Source organism: Sylvia atricapilla, chromosome 7, assembly GCF_009819655.1.
Source record: "Sylvia atricapilla isolate bSylAtr1 chromosome 7, bSylAtr1.pri, whole genome shotgun sequence".
NCBI classification, from domain to species: domain Eukaryota; kingdom Metazoa; phylum Chordata; class Aves; order Passeriformes; family Sylviidae; genus Sylvia; species Sylvia atricapilla.
The window spans coordinates 16,106,156-16,119,346 of record NC_089146.1 but is presented as its reverse complement, the minus strand read 5'-3'; the positions used below and the strand labels follow the sequence as shown (position 1 = coordinate 16,119,346).

Below are 13,191 nucleotides of genomic sequence, written 5' to 3'. Positions count from 1 at the left end.
CACAAACATGGAACAACTTTACTAGAAATACTGAGCAACAAGAAGCGAGGTAAGCTGAGAAATTCTGCATGAGTGACAGCACACGTCACAATACAGACATGATACTACAGAAAGGTATTGCAAATACAAGTGTATACTACATTGGAGCTCATCGCATCCCAGTTGTGAGGTGTACTAATATCAGAAATAGCCAAATTTAACAGACACAGTGAGCTACACTTAACACACTGTTTGGGTGGTGGAACCAGTAAAAATTTAATTATTTTACATTTTCAAATTGAACAAAACAGAGCTGCAGACTGGTTACATCCAAGAGTACCCAGTCTCTAAGAGAAATGGTTAAGGATCATATTTTGCAGAAAATGTAATGACACTGAACAGGAGGCAAGCTTAACATTTAGTCCAAGTGAGGTCCCCATACTCTCAGATGATGTTTGCTTGGAGTTCTGGCAGCTAATGAGTTGAACCATCTGTAGCAGTTTCCTGACAGATGTGGCCAACTCCCACACTGGGCACTCCATCTTCTGACACAGAGCTCTGTGGAGGGCTCCGGTGACAGCATTCCAAGAGGGAGGCAGAAACGGCACCCTCAGGTACACAAATGGGGGAGCTCTTTGTAAATAATAAAGCAGCTGTTTGCTTGGTTGTTTTTGTGGGGCTTTTGTTTGTTTCTTTGGGGTTTGCATGGTTTTTTTCTGTTTGTGGTTTTTACTGCCAAAGAGCTTTTGAAACACATTCCTCTTGATTTCAGAATTATTGTGATGCTTTTTTTCTCACTTCATCAGCCATGGTATCACATTCTACTCCAACAACTCCAACACAACATCAGTGGGTTTAAAGGAATCATTTGACAGCTCAATTTAGACAGGGTTTTTTTAAGTAAGTTTGTTTGTTTGTTTTTAAATTAAGCTTCATGCTTAAACTCTGGACGTCTCTATGTCCACTGAAACTAATGTATCATACAGATTTTTTAAATACGAAGATTTCAAAGAGTTTTATGAGATGCACATACATAATGTATCTCACATACATGAGATGTATCCAGTTCAGAATCCACTAAATGTATATTATTTCAGTGCTGTACTAACAAGACATGTTCTAGAAAAATAAAGAAAGCAAACTGCTAAATTTATATCTTATCCAGTAATAGTGTGAAAAAAATTAAAAAAAACTTCAAAATACCCTTAAATTGTGTTTAAAATAATCTTTTGGCATAATTTTTGTCTTCCATATAGATTATTAGTTTAGGACAAGAAATAAATTTGGTGTCTAATACCATGATAGCTACACTGTCAATCCAAATGGATGTATCAACGTCATAAATATTGGTCCTTATGTTTATGTCACTGAACTCCACATTATTTCGTTTGGAAGTCAAATGTCTTGGCAATTTAATCTCAGTGCTGACATTTCAGGCATTAGTCTGAATAAGCAACTTCTTTTTTTTTAAATACAGTGGGCTTACAATAAAATAAATTTTAAATGGTGGTTTAGTAACACACTGATACTATGGTTATAGACATTTGTTTAATTCAAAGCACAAAAAGAGAAAAATTAGCCTGTAGAATGCCATTTGTTGCTCTCAAATTCAAAGTGTGTACCTTCTCTTCTATGACTGTTGCAACTGGGCAATACATGATACGTTCTCTAAAAAACTAAAACCTTATTTATTGAATCCGAAATCACGTAAATGTTAAAAGACTATCAATTTGCAGGAAAAAATCAAACTATTTAAGTAATTAATTAGGCAACAGCATTAAACACATATTATAAAACTCACATTTAAGAATTCAGTGAAAATTCATACTTGCATTTTAATATTTTAAGGGACATAGGTTTTTCCACTGAAATATTCCCTGTAGTATTAAATGAAAGCAACTGTGTTGCAACAGCACAGGAGAAAAAGGAGGAAGTGCACACCTGTCGCAAACACACTGCAAAGGAAATGGGACCAGAAGGAAATGTACAATGAAACCATGACAGTATATTTCAAGTTAATATTTTAGGCACCTCTTTTAAATAAATTGCTTCTGTGTCTAACTCGGTTGATTCAGTCTCATACAGAAATCATTCTGTTTTCTTCATTCCCTTGGATTAGAAACAACATATTTTTCCACCAGTGTAGTCACACGTGTTAGAGTAGAAGCAAGACTGTGACATGTCTGCTTGCTGCCAGCAGCTGTCACTAACCCAAGATCAATCTTCACAAATATTATTACAAGGGTATTCATCTGAGGTGTCCTTATTCACAAGAGCTGACCTTCGTGGCTATGTCTGACATTTAAAAAGAAAAGTTCTGCTTTACAACCTTCAGTGTGCCTTCAGGTATAAATTACTTGAAGAGTATTAGTAATAATAATTGATTTTAACAGTAAGTAATAGAGTTATAAACAGCTCCTACTATTTAATGAAAGAAATGCTTCATCTTCTGGTTTTATTTATTAGTATTCAAGACCCTTCCACAACCTCACTGAGATTGGCTATTGCTTAATTAAACTGGAAAAGATGACCTGTCAATGACTCCTTGTTAGAAAGAAAAATAAGTTATTTTTCACATTTCTTTACTAATGTTTTTAGGGGTTGCTTATTTTTCTTTTCTGTTGTGAGCTTACATGAACACAAACAGTGCATAATAAATAATTAATTGTTTGAAATTTCGTCTCATAATAAATACAGGATTGTTTTTTTTTTCATCTTACTAGGGGATATCAGCTAAATAAATAGAATCAATTAAGAGTTTTGCCCTGCATTGGACACACTAAAGCTCCCCTTAATTTGCACAAGTGAATCAATTGCAGAAACCTTCTAAGCATCTTTCTGCTGCTCACAACTGAAGTCTAGTGCATTTTTTAAGAATTTCAGATTTCCAGCAAAGTAAAAGAGCAACTAATATGTTTGTAATGCATAAGAAGTGATGTTCACATGTGAAAAACTAAAGATTAAAAGGCTTCACTGGCAAATGGTCTGATGAATGATACAATTACTCCATCAATAATAGCAGAAAGGTTTCAAATAAACAATATCCAACTGTACAATTATAGCAGTGGCTCATTTCATTTTACAATTTTTTGGTCACAAGTTACTGATAACTGGCAAATAAAACCAAATGTCACGTTATCACGATGTAAATAAAAATACACCGTACACTTAGATAAATGTCACACTTGAGACACTGTCTATCATCTCTCACCGCTAGCTGGCACCATAGCTTTAAAAATGTAGCGATGTATCTGGTTTATATCTTACTAATTAACAAGCCAGCTACCCAATTTTTAACAGAAAACAATTACTCAAAGCAAACAAGAAATATTTGAGGCTATAAACTAAAATGAGTCTGAAAGCAATATTCTCAATGATGACTGGTACGATACATCCTGCAAAGGGAAATGGATAATAGTTAACAGACTCAGGGGGTGTTTTTATTACATGAAAATAAACGGTACTGTGCACAAATGGGAGAGTCTGATATTTCTGCTGCTGGCTGGGAGACCATAGGGGTCAATATCTTGGGTTATGAAGAGGATGAACCCCAATAAACTGCCTCCCTTACTGGGCTTTTCATCCCAAATTAACTCAGAGGCCACTTCAGGTTCACTCCCAAAGAAGCAGCTTTATTGCACCAGCTAATAAATTTCACTGAGTCTGTCTCCTTCACTGGCTTCCCTTTTCTCATTAGAGCCTGCTGCTTTCATTGTCTGCTGGCTGGATATAGATGCCCTAAGAGGCAGGGCCCTGGTTTCCACTCACTGACTGCGGTGGTTCTGACATTGCAATCGACTTCACTGCCATGTTCTGCTCCAATTCTTTCAGACCAGCTGCTGTGGGCTGACCTGACGCGTGCACTGCGACATGAACTCACACATCCAGGCAAGGGTCAAAGCAGGGACTACAAGCCAGTCATTTACCACTCAGCCTCATAAAAAGTCAAAATAATTTCAGACAACGGTTCCAAACTGTCTATGAAATTTACATTTATTTACAGTTTGGACAAAGAAACCAATAAATGGTCACCTCGTACCAATAACACAGCATTGACAAATCATAAATATATCATCTTTATAGCAAATCTCTCACCTCTGGTATGAATAGGAAAAATACTTCCATAATGCAAGAAAGTCTTTCCTAAAAAGAAAAGAAAGCTACTATGGGATAGGTTCTGTGCAGCTGTTAATCAAATCAAAAGTCACTGTGAAAGTTAGGATATACTGGCAAAATTTCAGTATCAGTAATGGCAGTCACATGAAGAGAACCCTGCTGTTCTGGCCGTGGCACCATTAAACATTATAGGTCATAAAGTTACACATGTTCATTTTACAATCTTCCACAGGACCAGAGAGAAGAGAAGAGAAGAGAAGAGAAGAGAAGAGAAGAGAAGAGAAGAGAAGAGAAGAGAAGAGAAGAGAAGAGAAGAGAAGAGAAGAGAAGAGAAGAGAAGAGAAGAGAAGAGAAGAGAAGAGAAGAGAAGAGAAGAGAAGAGAAGAGAAGAGAAGAGAAGAGAACATACATTTTGAAGAAGAGTGCTAGAGATGTTAAGAATTCTGCAGTCAGTAAAATAGCTAGCTGATATATAGCTCTTTCCTACCAACAACCCCAATAAACTATCACACATCAACTTACACTTAGCTATGTAGGAAAAGAAGCATTCTAATTCTTACTCTGAAAAAGTCACCTCCTGTGTAATTGTATAATGACGTTTTTGTCCTACCTAACAGGGAAATGCAGAATTTTGTCTACACCCTCATTATGATCTACATTGGTCAAATTCTGCCCTGAGAGTTACTCCAGCAGCACTGCCAGGCCAGTCTGCAGCCTGCTTTAAGCACTGCACCTCCATGCAGCTGAAGAGCAGGCAAAAGGCAGCTCCCACCCCCAGTGCCGAGCAGAGTGCAGATACAGACTGCACTCGTGTTTCCAGGGTAATCACTGACGTCATGGCAGTGCTGCTGTCTAAAATGACACAATCGGTTCTAACAGATTGACTTGGAAGACTATGCATGGATGGATTCGGGTTAATAAACACAATAATAACATATATTTCAACTGTTATGGCACAAATACCTACCAAGCAAAAAGAAAAACAATCAAAAAAAATACTGGAAAGAAATGGAAGAAATCCATCTAGAACAAATCCTTTCTAAACCATGTTTTAAATCTCTTCAAGTAGTTTCATATTTGCTATTGAATTTCATTCTTCACTGATAGAGACATTTTGTGTTTTGCAAAGACTTATTTCAAAACTAATTTTATCTTGGGACAAAAAAATAATACATTCTCACATTCCCGCCTTGGCAAACAACACTTGCAAAGTTCCTTCTGTAGCCAAACGTTTCTTTTGTGTAACAAACACTGTCAGTAAATACCAAACTAGTTCCCTCTATTTTATTTACAAAGTCATTGAAGTTGACACCTTTTCACCATATAAAGTCCACAGGGTAAACACTGCCAACATCAACTAATCATAATGTTAAGAATGTGATGTGTTTGCCATTTTCCAAAGTTATTTTGAGGTCATTTTGGTAGTCTTGCAAATAGTCCACAGGGCAGCCCCTTGTAACTGAGTCAATTCCACAGAATTCAGGCCAGGAGGCAACAGGGACGGAGGATCATAAATTGGAGAAAACCTTGTCTTGGTGAGTGCAGCAGCAGAGAAGCCTGTAACGGCTGCAGTATAATAAAGAAGTGCTAGAATTAATCCACTGCTATCTGTCTTTATTTTGCTAACCCAGTCGAGTGGACACCACAGCATTGAGACTACATTAATCAAAATTTGGAATGACCTGCTTTTCATTGCAAACTGCAGTTATCTTTCTTTACCGATTGGCCTTGACCTGTCAGCTGCATTTGGTACTGCTGACCCTGGGGGTTCTCTCCAAGAGCCTGGAGTACTACGAAAGGTTGTCTGACTCTGTTCTTGCTCAGTTTAATTCATATTCTACTCAACATGCCCATTTTATTTCCAGTAGAAATTGTTCATTTAATTGCATTGTAAGTTTTATGGGGTATGCCCCAGGCTGCATTCTTTATGCCAAGCTTCTCAGTATTTATATGTGGAATGGTGGGGGGCAGGGGGAATGACTCACTCACAAAGCTAGACCAGGCTTCATAATACCAGTAATTTTCACTGCCTTAAATTCTCTATAAAGCTGTTTGGAGAAGAAAACAAAATGTATATGTCATCACCTGAGGTTGATTTGACAAATGCATTGTTTTTAACTGAATACTTCAAGACAAGTTAATCCTCTTTTTAGGAATTTAGCAACCTTTCTTCAATGCTAGTTTACCCTATTCTGGTAAGAGACCTATCTCACAACTTGGTATCTAACCAACCCCAATTGTATGACAGCTTTAGTACTACAAACCCAAAGAGTTCACACTCATGAACTCAGTATTTTTTCAAATAATACTACTATTTTAGTAATGTCAAATGTATTTAATATCTTCCTTTGCAAAAGGGATTCAGGTTTGATATCCCCAATCCTGATTCTTCCCAAAGAAATAAAGAAATGGTGTAGTATAGCATATATCTACCTTCCTTGGGGGTGTTTGCCAAAACACAAGACTTTAAATCTGACACTGCTTAATCTATTCAATTACTTAATCTATGTATTAGGCAATGGTTTCAAATATTATGCTATACAAAACTCACCACTGTTCTTAATAAAAGGCAAATTGTACTCTTACAAGTAACACTAAGTTTGTCACTCCTCTTGGACACTGTCAAAATTGAGAGAAATATTATATGACTTAGCAATGTAATGTTGAACTAACCACATTGGGTAAATTAAATTTTTGTTCATATCTTGAATGAAAAGATTACTTCAACAAATTGGATTGAATTTATGCTTCAAAATGTTTTAATTTGTAATAGAAATGATAGAATAATCAGTAGCATCATTATTATGAAATTGAAAAATTTAGATCCATCATTCAGAAATATCTGGACACTGGTAATCTAATAATTTTTTAAAAGAATGATTCCTTCTTTACCCAGGACCAACTACAAGGGAAGGTTGCACAGTTATAATATTTAATTAATTTTACTTTGTGTTATATCAGCCATCTTATTTTAAAACAAAAAGTAGAGACTGAAGAAAAATACAAATCATAAATATAAGAATGAAATTATCATTAATTTAAATTTTTTGCAATATATTTTTCAAAACAGATGAGAGCAATAAAAATGGAAGAGAATCAAAAATAGAAAAACAAAAGGAAGATACAAAAAGATCAAGGCCGCAGTTCACCCATGAGTAAAAGCAAAGTAAAAGACAATGTCTACCAAGAGATAAGAAAACAAACCTGGAAACAAAACACCTCCAGATTGTGGAAAAAAATGCAGCTTGGAATTCAAATTTTGTGAACCTGGACATATTACTAGAAAAGTAAATTAAACCCTTGGCGGAAATCTTTTAGCCTATAAATATAAATAAATTTGAGCAAACTCTAGATGGACTCTGCTGTTTATTCTGCTATTCTTTGATCTAATTTTTCACTAATTCTAACTTAATTAATACCAATTACCTTATCTGTAAGTACAATCACAAAGTAGTCCATAGTCTGAAATTCACCAAGCACTTACAGAGACAGATAAAGGGGTTTATGTGTTTCCATAACTTGCCCCAATTAAGTTCATCAAGCCCCTTTTTTCTGGTATAATTTTCCTCTGCTATCTATTATTTTTAAGACTAGCAGGAAAATAAAGAAGCAAAATAATACATTCTTTGTGATTAACTAGGAGCCAATGACTTTCTTCCTTGCCATGCCTCACCTTGACTTTCTTTCCCTGAACAAATTCTGTCTGTTGAGCAGTAATTGCTAGGGCAGTATTGTCAAACTAAGAAAACAAACTGCATTAGTAATATTCAGCTCAAATACAATTGCAGCAAATACATTACAAAAAAGGAAAAACATACACACTTTCCAGTTTTGATGAATGTCACAAATTATTCATAACAACATGTGGCACCAGAATAGAAATGAGCCAACAGCTGCAGATTTAAGTCATTTGCACAATGCCTGTTGTCTGGTATGTCCCCTGCTGGAAGTCACCATCTTCAGGAAACACTGAGGAGAGGGGAATGTAGGCCTACACTTCATCATGGAGTATAGGATTCAATTACAATAGAAGTCATAACTAATCTGCCAGTAGAAAAAAACAAACAAATGAACCCACAGAAAACCAAACCAAACAAACAACACTCCCCACACCCAAAAAGTATTCAAAATCCGCACCATGAAAGCAGCATTTTGCCAGATTTTATTAGAAGCACATAGATTCCAGCCACGAGAAGTAGTAATAAGCCATTATATACTAGTTGAACTCCTCAAAATACTTGGAATTCTGTATGTATCCTGTGTATATTTGTAACCCAATTCTTCCCCAAATGGTTAAAACACAGGTAGTTCTCTTCCTAAGTCATCCCACCTAGACCGAGAACTCACAAGGCTGCAGTATTACATAGCAAATTTCCTATTTGCAGTCCTCAGTGGGAGCAGGAACATTCACAGAGCTGTCGGAAGAGAAGCTGTGACCAGGAGACTAAGGAAGGTTTGAGACAGTTTTGGCAAGTCTGAGGAGACATTCAGCAGTGGTGGGTGTCATTCAGTAAATAACTGGGTTCTGGCACAGTAATGTACTTTCTGTAAGGCAGGCGACAAAGAAGCACGGCCCCTGCTATGAAGAACCAAAGGTTTGTGGGAGGTTATCAAGCTGAGATAATACTTAGCAGCAAAGAGTGGGGACAAGTGTGCTCCAAAAGAGACTTTATTTTATACCAAAATATTCCTTTCTCCTCATTACTTTCACAGACAAGTAATTCAACACCTGTTTTGGTCCCAGTAATCATCTTCCATTAGACAAAATAAGCTTGGTACTGCATATATGTATAGGAGTCTTTCTAGAACAGACTAAACTTTGTATTTTATTTTTACCGGAATACCACTAAAATAAAACCCTAATAATGGGATGAAACTCGCACAGACATTTACAGCTCATATACAGCCAATTCTCTCAGCATCCTAAGACTAAAATGCATGTAAACCACTTGGAAACATATGAACTTGGAACCTCAGGTATCAATTTCACAGGGGAACAGAACAAACAAACAAAAAAAAAGGAGTTGGGTTCAAACACTGGATGTACGCAGATTTTAAAATCAATATTGACAGATTGAATCCAAAGGTCAAACCAAGAAAATCTGCCTCTTGTCATTAAAGAGAACTAAACAGAAAAAAGAAGAGCTCTAGGCTGGTAGCTGATGTTTCAGTAGTGCTGCAGTCATGTATAATTTAATACTCAATGACTGGCTAATAATACTCTTCTTTGTGTTCCTATCACAAGTTTTGCAATAATGGTCAAGATTTGTGGTTTCCAGCAGTCAGCCTGGAATATTGCCTTCCTGCTCAAGGCCTGACATAGTAGTCCTAATTTTCCACTGGGATGTGCTATATAATTGCATCAGTCTGCTTTCTGAAACTCTTGCAAGAGTGTGAAGTTAAAAATATAGGCAAGACAGAAGTTTTGTTTGGGTACCAGAATGCAGAACAGAAATAAAAATAACTAATTAATTTAATCCCATAGATAACTTCACAAGATGGAAGCAAAAGCAACAGGTACTGGAGGGTAAGCCCGTGTCCATATGAGGGAATAAAAAAGCAGCTAATTCTTATTCAGATATAATGGCAATTTTAACTTAGAGAAATAGCAAGCCGTGTGTTTTCTATATTTAAATAAGTACCTTTATTTTTAAATAAAATCCTGTGTACTACCAGATGTAAAAATTGAGGAAGTTCTGTGACACAGCTACAGCCAGTGTTCCAAATAGTACAGCTCTTTTGGTTGATCAGACTTAAAAATAAACTCTGACGTCACAGAGTCCCAGATGATACTTCTTTGAGGTGGCCTCACTGAAGTGAAGCAAACAGACCCATTTATCTGCATGGTTTTAACGAGCCTTGGAAATGGCACCCCGAAAGAAAAGAGAAACGGACAATATCTGCAAATTGCTCGTGTCTCCTCAGATTGCAGGCCTCATCCTCAGCCAACATAAAGTGCAAGCAGAATCAGACATCAGACAAGAATCTGACTTCACAATTCTAGAAGCTTTTCCCAGAGTTTTTTGTATACACTGCAGACATTTCTAGACAGTTTATTAAATCCCTTAAGAACCACAAAATCAAACTACATTTTGACTATACCTGGTACCAGATATTATAACCAAGTCCTCTGACACCTGGATAATGTAGATTGATGAAATACATGTTAAATGCATACGATAAGACTATAACAATTCTATGGTTGCAAACATTAAAAAGGTACTGGGTTTTACATCACACTTCACTGAATGACAGACTTCTGGGGGAAATGCACAAAAAATATTTTTCTGTCATTTTTCCAAAAGAAAATTATGAACACCTAAAATCTGAATTGTTCCCATCTATACAATGTAACTTGTTCGAAAGTTAAACGTTAATACATTCTTTTGAATTAGATAGCTTTCCTTATGTTGGATTTCTCTTGCATAATCCATCTGCTTACATTAACATCCACTTATTAACATCTAGAAAATTATTAATAATATGGCAAATGAATTCCAACCATGTCTGTCCTGAAGGCAGAATTGTAATCAGGTTATATATTGCCATAAATTATTCTACTACTCAGCGTGTTCAAGTTGTGCTTATTGCACACTACCTACAATATTTGGTAAACAAGCATGAACAGCCACTTCTCTAGTAAACATGACAGCATTACAGGGCATTTTTTAAACTAACAACACAATTTTCCATGGAATATATCAGCTCACATACTCGAGGTCTCTGAATGTACAAATGACTTACTACCAGCTGCAGTTTCCTCACCTTTGGCTATATTCTCTCAGCAGTTTCAATATATTTCTCTTAATTAACAGATTTAATCAGCCATAATGAGTAGATTGGTTCTTGACATTTTCTGCAGCTTTATTCTACTTGCCCAGCATCTCCATTAGTATTGGTCAGTGCATTACCATTTTAAAGGTAAGGAGAAAGAATTGTAAGAGACTTGACAATCATAATCCTTATGATATGGGTTCAAACTACAACCTCTCATATTTTAAGGCTTAATATTTTGTATTTAGAAATACCTATTTGTAACTAAATACAAAATTTCTATGGTAGGGGAAAAAAGAAAACTTGGAAGGAATTTATTATAAAGACTTGATTTTTTAAAAAAAGATATGCCCTAATTCCAAATTCCTAATTCCTGTTCCAAATGCAAACATTAGCACATGTGGTAGAATCCTCAGGAATTTTAATTTTATTATGACAGCTTTTGAAAGACATAACCTTATTCACATATGTTTCACTCTCTCTACATAAAGAACTGTTCATATATCCTTATCACAGTACCCTAAAAATCTCAAATAATTTTTATAAAAAGAATAATCTGTTTTCAGCAGCAACAGATCAGAAAATAATTATGTAAAAAATCAATTGAATGCATTTTGAAATAGCTGACTTACAAGGGAGCTTGATACTTAGAAGTGGAGAACAATTTACAAACAGACTAAAACATACCAGTCATCAGAAAGCATGATCCCAGCAGCTTAGAGCATAGCGTGGAGAGTAAGTACAGGAAAAGGATCATCTATGTAGCTGGTTTTTTAAAAAAATTCTGTCTGTGACAGATGTTGGCAAACTAGCTGTTAGGGTAGCTACAGTGTGTACCAGATAAACAGTTATAACTATGTTTGACATAAATCACAGTCTGACGAATGTGTGCAAATTCAATTTAGGAGAGGAAAAAGGGGTGAAAAAAAAGTGAGAGGTTTTCCTGCTTAGCAGTCAAAGAGGCATTCTGAGGCACACAAATCCAGTGCCAGATGTGACGCTCGCGATTGGCTGAGCACTGACCATGTGTTCGAGCCGTGCGGAAATGGAAACCCCTCCCAGAGCAAGATCTGCATTGCAGTCAAGGGAAGAACAAGATTTATTTCCCATGCTCTGCTCTCTTGCTCGGATACGTACACGAGCAGGAAATCCACCTGCAGTTTTCTCGGCTTAATAAAATGTACCAAATAATACTAAATGTTTCGTTAATTGTACAATTACCTCTAGTTAGTGTTTTGCAAATCGTAGTAACAAAGAATGAACACTTAAGATGAAGCATAATTATATATTATTCTTTATAATTTTGATTTCAAGAATAGGAGATATTACCTGCTACATCCTCCATTTTTCTTCTTTCTTCTTCCTCTCAAGGGGTTTTTTTCTTCCTGTGTAGACAAGTGAATCCCAATTAAAAATTATTCTAGAAATCCTGCCATTCTTTCCCACTTTTTCCCTGCTGTGATGATTTTATTACACAAATTTTAGAACAGCTGACTGCTCGTGCACTGGCATCTCAAATATAGCATATTAAACTCCATCTTACGTGGAGTTTTCAACTGTAAATCACATTCTTTTTTCCGCTAGCAATACATAAACTCCTTTCTATTTGATCTACCATTTAAAGAAAATGTATGTTTGCTAACAAAAAAAAAAAAAATCAAGTATAAACAAAGAATATTGCTTTTAAGAAAGCCCTAAATTTTCCCTAGAGCCCTTTGTAAATCAAACAGCCCAGGCTGTTGGGCATATGATTCTTTATTTCAAGTAATCTCCTTTAATATGATGGCATTTCAACATGACACCTTTACACTTTGTCTAGGGTATAATTTTGCCAGTAGCAGAATTCCCCCTATCTTAAGACCTAGATAGTAAATGTGGAATTCTTGGGCACAAGTTACAGAGCCAGCTATGTTATAATTGCATCTGAGCAAGCTGTTTTCCCCTCACTGCTAGTGGTTTTATTGTTTGGTTAGTCTGAATATCATCACTAGTGAGCACCTCTTTCTTTAATTTTTATCAGAAGGGTTAAAGTAAATAAAATTTTGAAAATTGAGATAAAACATAGACATAGCAGGTTATGGAATAAAATAGAATCTAAGAGGTTGAGATTTAATAAACATGCAAAGAAGATCAGAACAAAAAGAGAAAAGAAAATGTGTAGGAAACTATTCATATTTATAGCAATCCAAAATGCAGGATTATTTTCCATATTACATATCTGGCCCAAATATAAAATACTATAAAAATTAAACATTTTACATAGAGATACAATTTGTAGAAATACGCGATTATGTGACCCTGGATGAAAGCGAAATATACAAA

The 13,191-nt window shown here is 35.8% G+C and overlaps 1 long non-coding RNA gene across 1 annotated transcript; it reads right to left on the bottom strand.

Moving 5' to 3' along the window:
- Nucleotides 1-8,236: 8,236 nt before the first annotated feature.
- On the bottom strand, nt 8,237-12,636 carry LOC136363477 (uncharacterized). The gene is made up of 2 exons (XR_010743995.1): nt 12,199-12,636; nt 8,237-8,674 (listed from the first exon to the last, which is right to left on the bottom strand). It is a non-coding gene; the product is annotated as an uncharacterized lncRNA (long non-coding RNA).
- Nucleotides 12,637-13,191: the final 555 nt, after the last annotated feature.